The sequence below is a fragment of the Callorhinus ursinus genome, unplaced genomic scaffold (assembly GCF_003265705.2).
Source record: "Callorhinus ursinus isolate GAN/ISIS: 27379988/994484 unplaced genomic scaffold, GSC_fseal_2.0 scaffold20, whole genome shotgun sequence".
Classification (NCBI taxonomy): Eukaryota; Metazoa; Chordata; class Mammalia; order Carnivora; family Otariidae; genus Callorhinus; species Callorhinus ursinus.
The window spans coordinates 19156038-19175935 of record NW_027397082.1 but is presented as its reverse complement, the minus strand read 5'-3'; positions in this window follow the sequence as shown (position 1 = coordinate 19175935).

The following is a 19898-nucleotide window of genomic DNA, read 5'->3' as shown; positions in this document are numbered from 1 at the left end:
AATAGTGTGTGCTGCCCCCACCCCGTCTTGAGGCAGTTCTTGTACTTGGGGTGGGCATGGATGAAGACCCCTAGCGAAGACCCTCAGGGAGCCGAATCCCCAAGTCTTCAGCTTTGGATCATGGGGGTAACGGAGGATTTAGCCTGCTCTGGTTGTCCTTGGACACCCCCAGCCCGTCCCACCTCCTGGTTCAGGCCGGATCCTGGAGCAGGGCTTGGGCTCTAGCATGTCAGGACACTCTTGTGGCAGTAGTGTTCAGGGCTGTTCTCTGGTTTCTAGCCTTCTCACCGCATCAAGGCGGGTGTGGGTTGGACCGACTAGGGCTGTCTTGTGATTCCCACCATGGTCCCTCGCATCTGCTCTATGCTGTAGTTCCCCATCTAGGTAAATAGGGAACGGCCCCCATGATCTCTGCCTCTTCTGCCTTCAGAGGGGAAAGGTGGGCTGCTGGGGTTGGAGACAGGAGAGATCTTTTAAGGCAAATCATGTAGAACACCTGTTTCAAAACTGGCTGTCTCTCCGAGCCTCTGTTTATTCATCTGTGAAATGGGAGGAATAACGCGTACTTCCTTGGCTTGTGGTGATGCTCAAGTGAGATGTGAGAGCGGGCCTCGCACTGTCTCGGGCACATTGTAGATGTTGAATAAATATCAAAACCATCAGCCAAAGCAGGGGAAGAGCCATGGGTGTGGTGAAGGCGTGGGCTTTAGAGGAGAATGCCTCTTTGTCACCTCAGCCTTCCTTGCCTCCCAGCTCCTGATCCCTCCCTAGGTGACAAGCCCAGGCAGAGGCCCTGGACTTGGATGTCCCACTCTGAAGAACTCCTGGACAAGGCAGGGAGAACATCTGTGTGCTAGACAGGGTCGTGCTGGAGGACTGTGTGCGATTCCACATCCCTGTTTCGAGAAAGGAATTGTTTGGACATCAGCCAGGTGGGGGGTGTGTGTGTGTGTGTGTGTGTGTGTGTGTGTGTGTGTGTGTGTGTGTGTGTGTGTAGGCTCAGCGGCTGGCATCAAAATACTTGCTGATTAATCTCTGTCTTCTCGCACCCAACCCTGGTCCCCCAGAAGCTCCAGGCCTGAATTGGTGTCCAATGGGCCTGAGGGTACGGAATCAGGCCCAGGAAGATGGATTTCCCTGTCCCCTCGGCCTCCGCCCAGCAGGGGAGGGAGAATGTTGCTTCATTATGTTTAATGGGATTATTGGGGGGGGACAGTAGTCATGGGGCATTAGCTGCTAATTGGGTCCATAATAAAGTTAATAAAGCTCTTATGGTCTTTGCCATTAACTGTAATTAAGGGGGTGCTCTGTGGCAGGATGGGGGATGTTGGCGGGGAATGGGTACTCAGCTCTCGCTGGTAGAAGGAGCCAGAACAGGAGCAGGTGATGGGGAAGCTGGCAGCCATGCCAAGGCCGGGAGCTGCACCCCTGGCTGGGCTCACCAGCGGGTCCTCTGGGAGCTGGAGGGCGTGAGGTGGACAGGAAGGGAAAGGGTCCACCATGTGCTATACCTAAGAGCAGGGAGACATTATTAACCCCAACCCAGATGTCCACACCCTTGAGGAGGCTCAGAGCATGGAAGAAATGGCACCTCCAAGGAGAGATGGTATGGACCAGCAATGAGCTTTGGGGCCTGACTCTGGCTTGGGTAGGCTGTGTGACCTTGGGGAGGTTGTATAACCTCTCTCAGTCTCTGTTTCCCCTTCTATAGCGTGAGGATAATAATCGTGTTGCTCATGCCAGTTCCAGAAGCTGGTGTGGTGGGAGGAAGCCAGACGAATGACTGTGGCGCTGTTGTTCTTTATCAAGCTTTTATTTATTTGATTGTGTAATTATGCAAGAAAGAGGTAAAGTCTTAGTGTAGGTGCAGAAGCATAGAGCGGACGTTCTATTCCCATTTTCCTTCTGCCGTCACTTTGGTGTTTATCTCTATAGAGTTTGGGGTTACAGTTATGTGATATATATGTATATAGAGAAACACACAGTTTTCTTTTTTCCTTCCTTCCTCCCTCCCTCCCTTCCTTCCTTCCCCCTCCTGCTCCTTCTCTTTTTCCATCAATGGAATGATATTTTTGTACTGGTCTGCAATTTGCTTTTTCCTCTTACATTTGTCTTTGTAGTGTTTCCCTACCAGCACATGTAGATCTGCTTCATTTTCAGATGGCCGCTCAGTATAGTCCGTAGTTCGGCTATACCATCATTTACTTCAGTGATTAACCTACTGGTGAGTGCGTAAGTTGTTTCCACAGTATGACATTTTTTTTTAAAGATTTTATTTATTTATTTGAGAGAGAGAGAATGAGAGATAGAGAGCACGAGAGGGAAGAGGGTCAGAGGGAGAAGCAGACTCCCCGCTGTGCAGGGAGCCCGATGTGGGACTCGATCCCGGGACTCCAGGATCATGACCTGAGCTGAAGGCAGTCGCTTAACCAACTGAGCCACCCAGGCGCCCCACAGTATGACATTTAAACAACAGATCATCCTTGGATCATCTTTGTGTACTTATTTATTTCTGTAGGCTAGATTTCTTTTATATATATTTTTAAAGATTTTTATTTATTCACTTGAGACAGAGAGATACAGAGAGAGAGAGAACATGAGCAGGGGAGAGGCAGAGAGAGAGGCAGAGGGAGAAGCAGGCTCGCAGCCAAGCCAGGAGCCAGACGTGGGGCTCGATCCCAGGACCCTGGGATCATGACCTGAGCCCAAGGCAGATGCTTAACCACCTGAGCCACCCAGGCCCCTGTAGGCTAGATCTCTGGAAATGGAATAGTTGGGCCCCAGGATATATGCATTTTATTTATTTTTGTGTTATCATAAACTTGTTCGGTTTTGAAAGGTAAAACATGTACAAAGGTCAAAAAAATCATAAAGCACAAAGGCGTCTCACTCCTGCCCTCAGTGTCCCCACCATTCCTCAGCGCTACCACTGTTCCTTCTTGAAGATTTAAAAATACTCATTTTAAAAAATTGGTGAGGTGCCTGGGTGGCTCAGCTGGTTAAGCAACTGCCTTTGGCTCAGGTCATGATCCTGGAGTCCCGGGATCGAGTCCCACATCGGGCTCCCTGCTCGGCAGGGAGTCTGCTTCTCCCTCTGACCCTCTTCCCTCTCGTGCTTTCTATCTCTCATTCTCTCTCTCAAATAAATAAATAAAATCTTTAAAAAAATAAAAATAAAAAATTGGTGAATGCTTATTTGCCTATTTTCCCTTTTTCCACACCCTCCCCAGGTGATGGCATGTTCTGTACCCTGTCCTGCACCTTGCCAACCTCATAGCCTGAAGATCATTAATGATGGGAACATGTAGATACCCTTTTGAATGGCCGCATAGTATTCCACTGTATGACTATGGCTTCATTATTTAGCTAAGTCCTCTAGACAGACACCTAGCATGTTTGCAGCCTTTAACTCTTACAACGTAACTATAAATACTCATGATATATGTTTGAGCACAAGTGCAGGACATACATAGACAAATTCCTAGATGTGGAATTGCGAGGTCAAATGACCTGTTCATTGAAAATGTCTGATAGGTGTGCAGATGGCACATCAAGGTGATCGTACCAATCTACTCCGGCTCCCAAACCCCTGTGCATGCTGCCTGCCAAGCCCTCGGCAGCAGCCACATCACTTGTGCCCATGTGCACTCGGGCACACTCATGGGCAAGAGTTCTTCCGGCAGCCCTGGGGATCGGGGAGTCCCAAGGAGAACGCACCTTTCCCCGGGAGTGGCTGGGCAGCAGGGCGAAAGGCGGGAAAGAGAACTGGGTAAACACCGTTGTCAGAGGGCAGGAAGAATTACAGTCGGGGTCAGGGGTTAATGCAGATGGAGCTACCGGACACGCTACACAGAGCAAACAAAACAAGTTGGGGGACGGCGGGGCTGGCCCTGGGAGGAGGGGGCGCAGGGCACCCACCAGCCTGGACTTGGCTCTTGCCTGGGCAGCAGCTGTCACGAGCGCAGGCTCCGGGCTGCTAAAAACCCTGTAGCTAGCTGCTGGGTCTGAGGCCACGGGGGCAGTGGGCCCCTTCCATAAGGCCTCCTCAGCCCAGAGCCAGCAGGGTGGGCCCACTGAGCAGCCCTGCCCACCTCCAGGGCCTCTCCGGGGGCTGTGGGGGGGGGGGCGGTAATTCCCCTGGAGCCCCGTCTGGGAGGCTTTGCGAGGTATTAGAGATGAGCCAGGCGGCGGGCCCTGGAGCCAGGCACAGCTTTTAGAACATTCCTGGGCATTAGGCTCCGGGTCCCAGCCCAGCCTTGCCCTCACCCCTCGGAGCCTGGGGGCCTTCTCTGCCTCAGCCACCCCTGGCCTAATTACAGGTGTCCATGTCGGGGTCAGCAGTGGGGTTAATTTGGGGCTTGTCCTGGGGCGGCCAGGGCTCATTAATGGAGTCCCAGGGAGTCCAGGGGATGAGGCAGGCAAACAGGGGATTAGGGGCTGAGGAAGACAGTTGTTGGGGAATGGTGGGTCAGAGGAGGCTGTGAGTGAGGCCCGAGCCAGGGGTCAGCTTCAGGGCTGTGTGTTCCTGCACTCACCACCCAGGCGCTCACATGGACACAGCAGGTGCTCAGACACACAGGTGCACGCCGCCACGGACCCAGATGTTTACCTGAGACCTGGGGAGGCAGACACACAGAATGTCGTACCCACACAGTTCGCACACGGAGACATACAGTATTGGGACTTGGAACCACTTCCCATGAAGCTGCAGGGTGTGCAAGGGGGCAGGAGGTGAGCCAGAAACTCTCTCTGGGGCCAGAATGTCTGCCCTGCCTATGCCAGCCTCCTCTGGCACCCCGTCCCACCCCCCACGAGGGTGACGGAGTTCCCTCCTTTTCTCGCACACCTCCTCCCACCCCAGGCCTGGAGTGCCATAGTGCTGGCCTGTGGGTAGAATGACTTACAGCAGGCTCCCAGCCAGGCCGGGGGAGGGAGGGAGTTCTTCCTTCACATCTCTGGTCCTCCGGAGGGTCCCGGAGCCCAGCTGTCAGCCCAGCCCCCAGCAGAACCCCCACACCCCCCCCCTGTGCCTCATGACAAGCCTTGGGTTCTGAGGGGAGGAAGGGCCACACTGCACAGAGGTCACTGGGGAGGAGGAGGAGGAGGAAGGGGCTGATAGGAGCCAGGACAGGGAGGGGCTGGGCAGGGGGGAAATCATTTAACCCCGAAGCCGCCACTGGTCTTTGGACCACCGCCCCTCCCCCGGCGCTGACAGGGGCCAGCTGGAGCTGGCTGAGGATGAGAGGCCTAAGTGTGGGAATGCAGGGAGGGGGCCTCCCAGGGCTTCCTGGGTCAGCTGGGAGGAGGGCACCCAGAACCTTCTTCCCCAGCCTGTCCCCCCTGCCACCATCACTGCCTGGGATGCGAAGATAGGCCCTGGTGCCCTGGCCCTGTTGCTGACAGGGAACTTTTTCCAGCAGTAACCACAGCCCCACCCCAGCTGGCTGGCTGATGTCACCCCACTCCTAGCTTTGTGGAGGTGGTGGCACAGGAAGTACGGGGACCCAGAAACCTGACGTTTGACTCTGGAAGGGTCAGATTTTCCCAAGGATGCTTCCCTCCCTCTGTGTCCCTTCCCAGGGCAGCCCTTCGCCTAGTGTTTAGAGGTGATCCCAGGGGAAAAGTGACTGCCATTACAGAAATAGGCACATCTCCGTCCCACTAACTTAACCTCTTCATCAGTAAAGGTGGCTACGCTGCCACCTGTTGTCACCTCAACCTTGGTCTCAGGCATCAACTACTGGGTCCCTGGTTTCCTTGTCTCCCCTGTGCCATACCCAGGACCCCCCACATACTCCAGGCCCATAATTGAATATAAAGGCCCAGAAGCCAGGGCAAACAGCAGCATTAATCACCAGCAACCTGGCAGCCTCCTGCCATAGATCTTTCTCACACGTAAAATAGCTCATGTTAATCACTGCTGCTGATTTATTGTCTTCTCCGCCTTGTACATAAATTATTCACCACTGCTGGGGCGCGTGGAGGAATCCTGTAATGAGGGTTTCCATCCTTGCGTCTGCATCTGTGGAGTGGGTCCACAGACCTCCGGGTCCTCGTGGCAGCTCTACAGGACTGCGGGCTTTCGCTGCTCTGGCCCCGGCAAGGAGCCCCAGGCAAAGGGTTTGAGGGGATGGTAGGGAGAGGTGCCCCGTTAATGAGGGTCTGTTCTACACACGGGAACTTCTCAGCTATAGGAAACAGGGCTGTGGACTTCGACACCTCTCTAGTTCTGGGCGGGAGAAACGGGGCCGGATGAGAGGCTGTGGGTGGCCCCTGGGCTTCCTGAGGCCGCAGTGGGTGGAGCAGAGGGTGCTTTTACCTGGAGGTTCCTGCACGACACCTGAGCGCCTCTGCTGCCAGTCAAGCCCAACTCTTGGGAGTTCCCCCTCCCAGGAAGCAGGATGTGGGCGTGCTCACTGGTCTGGGAGACCGCCTCCCGCGGGGGCCCTCTCTCTCCCGGGTCTGGGCCGCCCTCTCTGGCCACACCTCTGAGAAGGCCGAAGCCTCAGGAGGCGGTGGCAGCAGTTACAGAAATGTCCACCAGGTGGCAGCCCTCCAACCCGGGACAGCAGCTCTGGAGGTCGTGCCTTTGGAAAGGTAGGCTCCGTAGGAGGGGAGGGGGGTCAGAGGGGGGGATAGCTGGAGATGGGGGAGTCTTGATGAGGGAAAGAGCCCTTTGCCTCAGTGGGACCAAAAGACGGTACCCATCTCACACATGAGACCACACATGGTGCCATCCTCAAATGGGGTCGTCCCAGAAGGTGGGCGTGAGCAATGGGACCCGAGCTGGGGAGGATGCGGCCAGTTCCAACTTCACCGCCCAGGCCGAGCTCCCCTGAAATGCGGTCAGCCTGTCAAGGCTCTCCTTCCCAGGCTCAAGCCCATCACCTCCCACTCCTGTCCTGGCTGGGAGACCCTTGACAGCAACCAAGACGCAAGCTACTGGTTTAACAGGGGTCCAGCAAGCCCAACCCTCAGCATCTGGAGTGCTCACTGTCTCTGCAAACTGATCGTTCAGACACACAGGCTTGTGAGCTGCGCGGACCCTTTTCCCTCAAGGACCCCTGTCCCCCCCACAGACCCGCTCCTTGCTCCCTCCTCCATTCTAGTGGCAAGGCGCCCAGAGACACAAATGAGTCCTAAGATCCAGGAGACTTGTGGCTTCAATAACGGGCTTGCCAGAGACCTCCAGCCCAACCCTTCTCAAGCTCCTTGACCCCCCACACACACCTTGAGGGTATGGGTTTATGCCCTCCGCCGAGGCTGGGCAGAGCTGCGGTTTGATGGTGTGCAGAGCATGCGTGGCACGGCGTGGCCACCTAGCCAACCAGCCGCTTCCCCTGGAAACGCAGGCCTCTGGCTCTTTAAATACCTTGAGCCCCAAGGGTGGAGATGGCAGAACCAGGCCCTGAAGGCCAGCCAGGCCTCCTTTAGCCCCAGCTGCCTCAACTGGAGTCCTATGAAAACAACTGAACATCCGTCTACTTGGCAGATCTTGCTTAGGTGTCCTTGCTTTAAGCTCCTCCCCCCAGCTCTCTGCAGGGGTATTAGCCAGGATCCTGGAGGGCCCCTCCTGGCTCCAGAACCTTTGTGCCCTGATGGGAAGTCCCAGAGCGAGGCAGGGCCCTATCTCCCGCTCTCAGGTTCCCGGAAAACAAGGCCAAAATGTCCCCATCAGTGAGGACCCGTGTTTTTCCCAGTGTGACTCCTGGGCCTGAAGACCTACAGAGCTGCAGCCTGTGGGAATGGGCTCCGGGGAACCCAGTCACCTGTTCTGCCTACCTGTGCTGCAGACATCCCCCAGGCTGGGGAAAGTCCGCATTGCCCGAGGGCAGCTGCAGACCAGAGCGGGGTGGGGGTGGGGAGGTTTTCCTAGCTGGCATCTGAACCCGGACTTCTCTGCAGCAGAGGCTCACGGTTGGCCTCCTCCCTGTTTTTCCACCTGGGCCCTCTCCCTTCCCCGCCTGCCCTACCACACCCAGCTTGCCCTTCTTCCTTGAGCCACTGTCTTTATGTCTGTCTTCACGTCAGTTCCAGGGCTGCCCCAGCCTGGCTTGTTTATCCTTCAGGGGTCCGAGTGGGTGTTTCGACTCCAATTATGTTCTGACCACAGTCACCACAGATACCAAAACAAATGTCCTGGGCGTCAGAGATGCGGGAGGCTCAGACAGGCTGGTGCCAGGGGGGCTGATAAAGGGGGATCCGCTTGGGCTTGGAGGTGATGAGAGCTGCTCCTAGTGATGGGGCCCTGGGGAGCAGGGGCTCCTGGGTAATTGGCCTCCCTCAGCAAGGCCCAGACCAAAGAGAGGGCAGTCTTGGCCTCCATGCACTACCCCGGCCCATCTCAGCTTCCCTTCGGTCTCATTTAACAGAGGCCTGGGTGTGTCTTGGAAAAGTCTTGCCTCTCCCCAGGTCCTGGCTAAATCTGGCCTTAGCTCCAGAAGATGTAGATCTTGACCCCTCAACTCAGGCCAGCCCAGAGAGACCTTTTTATCCCCTCCCAGACCTGTGGTCAGTGTCTGGGGATGGCAGTAAAAGTCAGGGATCCCAGCCCCAACTCTGCTGGGTTCTCCCTGTGACTTGGATTGGGGTCCTGTGCCTCAGTTTCCCAACCCAAGGTCAATCAGCAGAAAATGCTTCCCACCCTGACTCATCATGAAGGAAAACAGTCTTGACCCTCCAAGCCTCCCTGGGGTGCCTGGAGAACACAGTGAAGCTTCTCAGGGAGCCCGGGTGAGCAGGATGTGGTGCTGACTAGGGGCACTGGCAACAGAAAACGAGGAGAATGGGGGCACTGCTGTGGGGTGGGCCCTGATTTCTATCTAGAGCTTCAGAAGGATAGGAAATCAGGCGTTGAAGACTAGGGAAGGGGCCCCAGCTTCCATTTGCCTCCGTGATAGGGCAGGAACCGCCCTCTGAACCAGGGGACACAACCGAGGCCATGCTCAGCACCCCGACCAGCTGTGTCTGCCCCCCGCTGGAAGGAGCCCCTCACTCACTGCTGCCCTGTCTAGCTTCTGCCCCAGGACCTGCTTTCACCCTGACGCTTGCTGTTCTGCTCTGCCCTGGAAAGCCCACCTCAGCCCATCTGACCATTGGCTGACCTCTGCAGTGGGCCACACCTGGGAGCACTTTTCATAATAATGATAAAATTCATTGTGATAACGGCAAGAATGATGGAAAATAGCCCCTATTGACTGAATACTTTCCACCTGTGGCGCCAGACGCCTTTGCAATCGGATCTTCCTATCAGCGCAGCACGGCGGGCAGAGGCGGCACCCTGCTCCCAGCGGAGGTGCCTGGCACCAAGAGATGTTAAGTGAGTTGCTCGAAGCTGCCCCCAGGAAGTGGTAGGTTGGGATTCAGACCCAACTAGGTCTCACCTCCCAGCCCAAGGGCCCTGCTCCAGACTCCGAATGGCCTTGGGGGGGGGGGGGCTCTGGATGATGGTGGGTTTCTATTCTGATCTCCATTGTTCTGGCTTCTCTTACTCAACCCTGGCTGCTGCCCTGGACCTTCTGGGATTTTCCCTCCAGGATACACAGGCAGTCTCTCGGCCCTGGGGTTGGAGCCACAATGTGGCAGGTGGAGGGATGAGAGGTGGGCTGCTGGGGCCAGACACCTGCTTCCCTGCCACCCTGAGGTCCAGACTGACCACCCAAAACACACTTGGAATGGGGTCAGGTTAAGATTAGAGACTTGGCCTCTGGGAAAGAGGGAGAGCCACCAGGGGCTTATGAGACTGGGTGTGGGTGCATTTGCGCCTGTGTCCTTGAGTGTGCCTGCTGGAGACCAAGAGTGTGCAAGTCTGTGACTCTGCATAGGCGTGTGCCCTTGGGGCCGAGTGCGGGTGCCACTGTGAGTGTGAGTGTGTGGGTCTTTGAAAGAGTGCCACTAAGTGTGATTGTGCTTGGGTGTGAGAGCACAAAATGCGTAGGGAAGGCATTGCTGCCTGTGTATCTTGGAAAATCCCAGAAGATCCAGAGCCCGAGCTCAGCTCTGCTACCGACCAGCTATGTGGCTTTGGACGTGTGACTTCTCTGAGTCTGTTTCTGTACCGGCAGGTGGGGAGAAAATCCCCTCAAAGGGTAGTCCTGAGGCTCCAGTGAAGTTGTGCGGTGGAGAACAGTTTGTAATCTGTCAAATGTAGGGTCTTGGGAAGTCAGCGAGCCCTCTCCATCCTCTGCCTCTCTCCCTGCCCTCACCCGAGTCGGGTTCCACGCTGGAGCGGGATGGCATCCCACAGACACCACCCACACAGGGAGGCTCTGGGGACCGGGTTCGGGAGGACTGGGTAGGCGCAGGGAGGAGGAGTGGGCACAGCGACCTCATCTAGCCACCCTGGTTCCACATGCTCTACTCAAAGCTGTCGCGGCGCCGTTCTGCTCCAGAGCCGGGAGATCCCCCTTGGCCTCCCTGCAGCCCTCCACCCGCTGGAACCACTGCCGCCTCCTTCTGTGAGGGTACAGGCCCCAGGAAGGGAGGCTGTCTGTCCAGGTTCGCCTTCTGACTTTCTGTAGACCATTCCCCAATACAATTCCAGGCTTGGAGGGCCATGGCACCTCCAGTCCCAGCTATCAGTGAGCTTCCCAGGTGCTCCTGGTGCCCCTAGTCCATGCAGCTGCGTTTGGAAACCATCTACTGGGTGCGGCACCTCACGACTCTGGCTGCCCATCACACAGGAGTCCCCTGGGGGTGATCTGAAGAGTCCTGATGCTGGCCAGGCTGCACCCCAGACAACCAGCCCCAATCATTAATAGAGATTTAAAGCTCCTCATGTGATTCTCACGGGCAGCCAAGATTGAGAACCACTGATGATGATTCCCAAACTTCCCTGATGAAGAGACTCAGCTGAGATGCCTGTTAAATACACAGCTTTCCAGGCCTCTCCCTTGGAAATTCTGATTTGGCTGGGCTAGGGTGAGGCCCGGGGATTTGCATTTTTAATAAACATCCCAGGTGATTTGAATTCTCAGAGATTTCGAGAGACCCCAGCCTAGAGCTGTGCTCTCAAACTTTGCTGGGCATGAGAATCACCTAGGGAGCTGGTTCGAATGCAGATTCTAGTTCAGCGGTCCTGAGGTGAGAGCCTGAGGAACTATAAGCAGTTCCATCCAGCCAGAGCATAATTATGAAATAGCCAATGATAAGAGATGACACCAGAGAAGAGAGCAGGGACCTTACAGACCCTGACAAGGACCTTGAACTTGAACTTGGTTCCCAGGGCATTGAGGAGTCACTGAGGGGTTTTTGTTTTTGTTTATCAGAGGGGTAGTTTGCTCGGATAATAATTTAGAAATATTCTTGTGGCCACGTGCGGTGGATGGGAAGAGGGGACAGCTGACAGGAGGCCATTGCTTCAGTGCAGGCGGGCGGTGGCCTGGGCTGAGGAAACAGGGAGCAGGGCGGGAAAAGTTAGCAACCCTAAGGGAGGGTTCCATGATCAGGTGGATGTGGAGTGAGGTGGAGGGTGAGGGAGGCTTAAGAGTGGCTTCTGGGTTGTTGCTGAGTTGGCAACTGGCGAACACAAGTACCTCACACCTCAGGTGGGTTAGGAAGCTTCTTCCTTCCACACTGGCTGCCCTCACAGTCTGGTAACTGTTTGGCCTTAGGCTCCTGTGGGGCTAGGGTGAGGAGAGGCAACAGGAAGCAGCCTGGAAAATGTTATGGAACTGTCTTAGAGAGCCCCTCTCCTTGACCTTTGAAGACTCTGAATGTTCCCTGTCAGCAGTTGCCAAGACTTGGAGGCTGCTTTGGGGATTCAGTCTTCTAAGTACCTTGGCCCTCCACTTTATCCCTCTCTGGCTCCCTTCTAGACACAAAAGCCCAGAGGAAGGGAAATCAGGTCCAAGAAGCACCCTGGCTCATGGATCTTATCTGGCTGACTCTCACCTGTGGATCCTAAGTACCCCTAAGACCTGTCCCAGGCCATCCTCCTGGCCTCTCTGCTTGGCACACGGGCCCCATCCTGCCCTTGACCACAGCCCTCTCCCTCCACCCACAATGAGTTCTGACTGCCTCTCAGACCATCTACTCCAAAGACACTGGGCCTGTTTTCCTGTTTGGGGATTTATTTCTCCCTGTTGGCAGCTGGTGGCTGGCTCAGCATCCCCTAGCCCCAGAAGCTCTTCTGCAGTTCCCAAACTGCTGTCACACTTTTCTCTGACATAGCTCCTTCTGTGGTACAAGTGTGCACTAAAACCAAGATTTAAGGGGCGCCTGGATGGCTCAGTCAGTTAAGTGTCTGCCATTGACTCAGGTCATGATCTCAGGGTCCTGGGATCGAGCCTCGGGCTCTCCGCTAAGCGGGAAGTTGGCTCCACTCTCTCCCTCTGCCCCTTCTGCCCCACCCCCCACCCCCCACTCTGGTGTTCTCTCTCTCACACACACACACTCTCTCTCTCTCAAATAAGTTTTAAAAATCTTAAAAAATAAAATAAAATGAAACCAAGATTCAAGTCATGCTTACCAGGGCAGAAGGGCTGTTCCATCATAAATATTTGCCATCAGCACCTTCAGCATATTGGTGAGAACTAATAAAATGCTGGGCACCAAACTAAGAACTTTACATGTATTATTATCTTGGTGTATGTTTGCCACAGCCCCAAGAGAGATTCTCATATCATTGCTATTTTATGGATGAAGGAACAGAGGCAAAATGTTAAGTAACTCGCTCAAGGTCACTAAGCTAAGACAGCCCTGGTGCATCTGATGCCAAGTGCTTGCCCTTCATCACTGAGCAGGACTGCCTCTTGTGGTCTTCATCACCGTCCCAAGGCCTCAGTTAAGTCCTCTGCCTGTGGCCTCAGAACTGGATTCTTGCCAGAGCACATGTCAGGCCAGGGCTAAGGCTCATGCCCAGGAAAACTGAGGTGGGGAGCAGATGGTAATCCCAAAAGCAATTTTGCTGCAGCAGAAAGAATTGGGGATAAAGATTCAAAATTAATGAGGCTGAGTCTTGCTCTGCCTCTTGATATCTGAGCGAACCTGGCCAAGTCTTTAACTTCTTTGAACCTCAATTTGCCCATCTGTGACATGGGGATAGCAATGGAAGCTACCTTTCAGAGTTGTAATGAGAACAAATGAGGAAATGTGCAAGGCAGGATCCTATCAACTGCAGAGGGCTGCTTGGAATGACTGTTAGCACCAGCCATCACTCAATATTTGTTTTGAATCGCTGGGACTGAATCCAGGGGCTATGGGAATAGCCAGGAGCCCCCGGGCCTGGACTTGTCTCTGAGACAATAAATTACAAGTCAAACAAGGGTACAGTCAACTTGCCTCTCTGCCTTCCATTAACCTTTTGTGATCCTTCTGCAGTTATGGCTTGGGCCCTGGCCGTCTCTCCTTACCTCTGTAACATGAGGGATGCTAGCCAGTCAGTCTGTATAGCTCCCCAAGTTTAGCATTCCAAGAATGGAATGGAAGGCAAATTCTCGTGACATCTATCAAAGTAGAATTTCTGCCAAAGAGGGTCTCCACTCTTCATTCAGTGGATAAAACTCTTGGTGTCTAATGTGTGTATGTCAGGTCTCACTGCAGACCCCTTCAGTAATTCATTCATTCAATGCACCTTTATTAAAATTTATTTTAAATTTCAAAAGTAAGGCAGCTCTTTCTGTCCACAGGTCCCGTCCCTTAATAAAACTACCTTTAAAAAAATAAGTAAAAAGTAAGCCATGGATGCATTCTTTTTCCTATATATTATTTATTTTTTATTAAGTAAGCTCTACACCCAACGTGGGGCTCAAACTCAAGACCTAGAGTTCAAGAGCCACATGCTCTACTGCCTGAGCCAGCCAGGCACCCTGGATGCATTCTTGTTGTAAGAAAGACAAATGAGGGGGCACCTGGGTGGCTCAGTCGTTAAACGTCTGCCTTCGGCTCGGGTCATGATCCTGGGGTCCTGGGATCGAGTCCCACATTGGGCTCCCTGCTCTGCGGGAAGCCTGCTTCTCCCTCTCCTACTCCTTCTGCTTGTGTTCCCTCTCTCACTGTGTCTCTCTCTGTCAAATAAATAAAATCTTAAAAAAAAAAAAAAAAGACAAATGAGGGGCGTGGGTGGTTCAGTAGGTTAAGAGTCTGCCTTTGGCTCAGGTTATGATCCCAGGGTCCTGTGTCAGGTTCCCTGCTCAGCAGGGAGTCTGCTTCTCCCTCTCCCTCTGCTCTTCCCCTCTGCTCATTCTCTCTCTCTCTCAAATAAATAAATAAAATATTAAAAAATAAAGAAAGAAAGAAAAAAAAAAGAAAAATGAAGCACTCTTTCCAATTCCAGAATTCTCCCCAGAGGTCACTGCTGTGGTCACTTTATTGAGTATCCTTCCAGATCATTTCCTGTGAATTTACATACACACACACACACACACACACAATCAGGTTTTTGAGTGTGTTTTTATCTTGTATACAAGTGTTCTTTTTCTGCAATTTGATTTTCTAATTAAAAATATGGCTTGGAAAAAAATATAGTTTGGAGACTGTCCTGAATCAATACCTATAGGTCTGCCTCATTATTTTTAAAGATTTTTTATTTATTTATTTTTGAGAGAGAGAAAGAGAGAGAAAGCACATGGGGGGGAGGGTCAGGGGGAGAAGCAGACTCCCTGCCGAGCAGGGAGCCCGATGCGGGACTCAATCCAGGGACTCGATCCAGGGACTCCAGGATCATGACCTGAGCCGAAGGCAGTCGCTTAACCAACTGAGCCACCCAGGCGCCCATAGGTCTGCCTCATTATTTTTAACTGCAACATATGAAGTGTTCCATAGCACAGGATGCCATAGTTACTTTGTCATGCCCCACCAGTGGACTGTTAGGTGGCTTCCAATTTTTTGTTGTTATAAACAGTGCCCAGTGAACTCCTTGGTATGTGGTTCTGTGGGCAGACATGAGTATTTCGTTAGGATAATGGATATCTAGAAATAGAGTTGCTAAAACAAGGATGGACATTGCTAATTTTAATAGAAACTGCCAAAGTACCCTCCCAAAAGACTGGATCAATTTATGGTGCTTCCAATTACTGATGAGACAACCCTTTTTTCATACATTCTCTCCAACACTGGATACTAGCAATCTTTTGAATTTTGCTACTCTAATGGATCAAGCAAAAATAAATGTTATCTTTGCTCTAATTTGCATTTTCCTAATTATGATGGCATTTCTCTAATGTCGAACATATTTTCCTAAGTGTATTGGACATTTAGTATTTCTATGTGTATAAATTGCCTGTTCATATACTTTGCCCATTTTTCTAACAGGTTTTAAAAAATCTTTTTTATTGATGTATTAGAATTCATTATTCTGCATGTTAATATTTGTTATGATTTGGTTGCTTTTCTCTCTCTGTTATTTTCAACCTTTTATCAGAAAGCAGTTTTAAATTTAGATGTAGTATATTTTTCAATGTTTTTCTTTATGTCTGTTATAGTTTTTGTCTTATTTTAAACAGCCTTCTCTAATGTGAAATTATTTTATTTTAACGCATATTGTCTTCTTTTTTTTTTTTAAAGATTTATTTATTTGAGAGAGCAAGAATGAGAGAGAGAGAGTACATGAGAGGGGGGAGGGTTAGAGGGAGAAGCAGGCTCCTCGCTGAGCAGGGAGCCCGATGCGGGACTTGATCCCAGGACTCCAGGATCGTGACCTGAGCCGAAGGCAGTCGCTTAACCAACTGAGCCACCCAGGTGCCCCCGCATATTGTCTTCTAACAGTTTTAGAGTCAGGTCTTTATTTCCTCTGGAATCTACTTTGTAAGTGGTGCCAGAGAGAAATAATCCTCTTGTAAAGTCAAGTTTAGAGACCTCCCCCACCATCATCAGGTTTCCAGACTAGGAATCTGATTTGCTAGTATCAAGGCATGCTGTTAGTGTTTTCCCAGTTTGAAAGCGAGAGATTTTGTAAGCGATGGCAAGGATCTGGTGCAGTGAAGGAAGGATGTGGGGGAAGTGGATGTGAGGGTCCCCTCATCGGCCTCAGCTGAGTGAGGTACAGAATTTGGCCTTGGCTCCCCCTTTCCCACCCCTCAGGACGAAAATGGCTCCAGGCAAAGGAACAGTGGGTGATCCCCCGAGGGTCCCGAGAGGCGCATCTATGTGCGCCAGGTGTAAGACGTGCGTCACGTCACATGACCGGCCTGTTTCCTTAGCAAGGACCCCCACTAAAATGTCAGCCCCCAGGGGCCAGGGACCTGTCCTTTGCACCTTTGTCTCCCCCCGCACGTAACACAGAGTGTACACATGTACCTGCACTTGTATGTGCTCGGTGTGTGCCCAAGGGGCGTGTCCCTGGGTGAGCACGTGGCCCCCACGTGCCTGGATGCGTGTGCACGACCGGCGGTCTGTGAGTGCGGGCTGACGTGCCTGTGTCTGTGGGCTCTCGAACACATGTGTGCTTTCCTCCACTGCCCGCCAAGCGGTTTCTCCCCCCACCCCTTCTCTGCTCCCGGGGCTTTTTCTCCACGCAGGTGGGAGTATTTACTGATGGGGACAAAGTCAGAACATGGTAAATCTTACTGTTCCTCCTGGGAAAGCTTCATCCTTTCCCCTTCCTTCTCGTCTTTGCTTTCTTCTCCCCCCTCTTCCTATTTCACATGGCTCCCCTTCCCCCCTCAGGGAGGAAGCTCATGTGAGCTCAGCCTTTGCTGACACGCCATTTGGGCCCATTAGCTGCCTCCTAATGAGTGACTGCCTTCTCGGTCCCTTCCCCCACTCCAACTGGGAGAGGAGGATCAATTAGCTGCTGTACAAACACATACACACTCGCACACACTCCTACCACATGTACATATGTGCACATCACATACACACTGATACAAGCACTCATAGCAAACTCATACGCATTCTTTCCTCTTGACCAATAATATCCTTTTAGGAGTTCCCTACCTTCCACAGTGTTCCCCAGTCCCCTGGAGAGAGATCCTACTCAGTTCAACAAGCAGAACTCCCACTGCCAACTCCACTCCCACCAGTTCATCCCCAGATTTCCATGATTCCAAATGGAGTCCAACTCTCCTATTTCACAGATGGGCAAACTGAGGCTCAGAGTGGGGAAGTGACTTGTCCAAGACCCTTCAAGCTGAGAACAGACCCGTGTCCTTGGACTCCCGGTCTAGCACTATCACTATCACTATCAACAGATAGAAATGGGGTGTACCACTAATTCCCCCCGGTTCTCAAAAGAGCTGTAGGGCTTCGAAAGTATTAAGTGCATGTTAAGGTGTGTGGACATGATCCTGGGGGTAACAGGGACCTGGGGAGACTCTGCCATATGCAGAAGGAGAGGGTGAGCTCTTGGGGAGGCCTGCCTTGTCCCTTGGAGTCAGCTTGGTCCAGAAATGGCAGAGATGGGTCCAACTTCAAACCCTCCTCTGGCTTTTGCTAGCCTTCTCATGGCTCTTCTCCATCCCCTGAGTACTGACCTCAGGGATCCCTGACATAAACTCCCTCTTGGACAGCCAGGAAGGGGCACCTCAGTGAGGACTCCATCCCAAAGAGTGTCCCATGAGGACTGGGTAAGGGTGGGTCCCAGTCTGGCCCTGGCCTGGTCCATTCTCTACAGTCTGTATAAGAATAGGAGTGTCAGAAATGGAACACAGGTCTGAGGCATGCAGGCCCCAGCAGGGACAGCCCAGGCCACTGGGGTCAGAATGCCCGCTGCATCCCTCCCTTGGGAAAGTCCCCGAAACCTCAGTAGCTATGGCTGGACCTTGGCAATTCACGTCTCCTAAGGTCCCAACCTATAGGCTCTGTACAAAAGAGGAGTTGAGGACAGGTCTGGGGGTCCCTCTGAAAGCTTACCCAGGGGGTAAGGGCCTTCCAGAGCCTCTCCTCACATCCAGGGGCAAGACTACTTTCCTTGCTCCTGCTCAGCGCCCTCCCAGAGGGAGGTGTGAAGGGCTGCAGTTCTCATCTAAAGGTCCCTCTCTTCCGTGGGAGCTCCAGACCCCCCCCTCCTCCCCGATCCTATGTCCCTGTCCATGGAAACTGAGGCCTGCAACTCTCTGTGACCTTCAAGACCTCAGTGAAATTCTAGGTGCATCCCAGAGGGCATCCAGGGATGCACCGCTCAGCTGATGTGGTCCCTATAGTCATCTCAATCAAGTTCCTGGGCCTGCTTCCTGCCCTCCCCATCAGCAAGGCTCAGCCCAGCAAATTCTGCCCTAGACTGAATTGTCAGAGGGGGCCACTAAAAATACGGAGCAGCAGAGTCCTGGCCTGCCCATGGGGATGATGGAGCCTCTCACCTCAGCTGGACCATCACGGTGCCAGCACGGGATGGAGGAGGCAAGGAACCCTAGGGCAGAGAGAGTAAAAGACATAGGTTCCAGGCCAGGACAACTTGGATTGGCGACCTGACCTTGGAGACCTTGGAGACCTTGGAGAGCCAGCCCGCTTTTAAGAGTTTTTTCATCTGTAAAAGGAGGAGAACCAGAGCTTCTACACCAGTGTGAAGTTGCAAGGATTAAAAGCCACATATAATTCTCTAATACTATTTGCTTATATGTTGACAGTTTCCAGAAGGGTATACAAAGAAACTGTCAACAGTGGTTACCTCTGGAAATGGGAATAACAGGAATAACTTTTCACTTTATTCTCTTTGTACCGTTTTAGTATTACTATGAAGCATATTTTACTTTTATTTAAGAAAAGAAAGAAAGGGGCGCCTGGGTGTCACAGTCGGTCAAACGTCCGACTCTTGATTTCAGCTCAGGTCATGATCTCAGAGTTGTGAGATGGAGCCCCACATCTGGCTCCATGCTCAGCATGGAGTCTGCTTCAGATTCTCTCTTCCCCTCCAGCTCTGGCTCGTGCTCTATATCTCAAATAAATAAATTAAAATAGGGAAGGAAGGAAGGGAGGGAGGGAGGGAGGAAGGAAGGAAGAAAGAAGATAAAACTGTTTCCAGGGCACCTGGGTGGCTCAGATGATTAAGCATCTGCCTTTGTCTCGAGTCCCACGTCAGGCTCCCTGCTCAGCAGGGAGCCTGCTTCTCCCTCTGCCTCTCTCTCTCTGTCTCTTATGAATAAATAAATAAAATCTTTAAAAAAAGATAAACTGTTTCCAGCCAAATAACTGAGTCTCAGCTAAGTCAGTAAATGGCAGCCTTAATTGCTGTCTATTAACGGAGCAACAATTCCCCCCTCAGTGGGCATTGGATCTAGGTGTAAAAGAGATTTGTAAATAAATTGCTGTATAAATGCTAGGTATGATTAGCATCTGGGTAATGATATGTTTCTATGTACAATTATGCACGTGAACCAGCCTGCTCTAAGTACGAGTGGATGTATATATCCTTAAGGGTAATTATGCACATGTTATAATGTGGTGGTTAACAGCACAGGCTCAGTAGTCCTGTTGCCTGAGTTTGAATCTTGAATCCACTCTTTACTGGAGATACGATCTTGACCAAGCTACTTGACCTCTCTGTGCCTCAGTCTTCCTATCTTTAAAATGGGGATAATGAATATATGTACTCTATAGGATTGCTACCAACGTTAAAATGAGCCGAATTCTATAAAACTCTCTGAACAGCCCCTGGCACATAAGTGTTCAACAATTTTTTTTTAATTTTGTGCATCTGTGTTTCTTATCCTCTTAAAAGAAGGGATATTGCCACAGCTTGTCTTTCATCAGGTAGGGGAGATGGCTGGGTAGCTCTGCCCTTCCCATCTGTTTGTACACCCTACTGCAGAGATCGGTTGTGCTTGCTGAGACTGAGATCCAGAGCCAGGGCCCGTCCTCAAAGGGAGCCCTGGGGAGGAGAGGGGTGACTCACATCTAGCTCTCATCCCTTCTATGCTTCTAGGACATTCCAGGACATTCGAGAACAATGCCCCAATTGCCCCCTTGGGTCAATCAGATAGAATGTCAGCTGAGCCAGGAGGGAGGACTGAATCTTAAAGGGT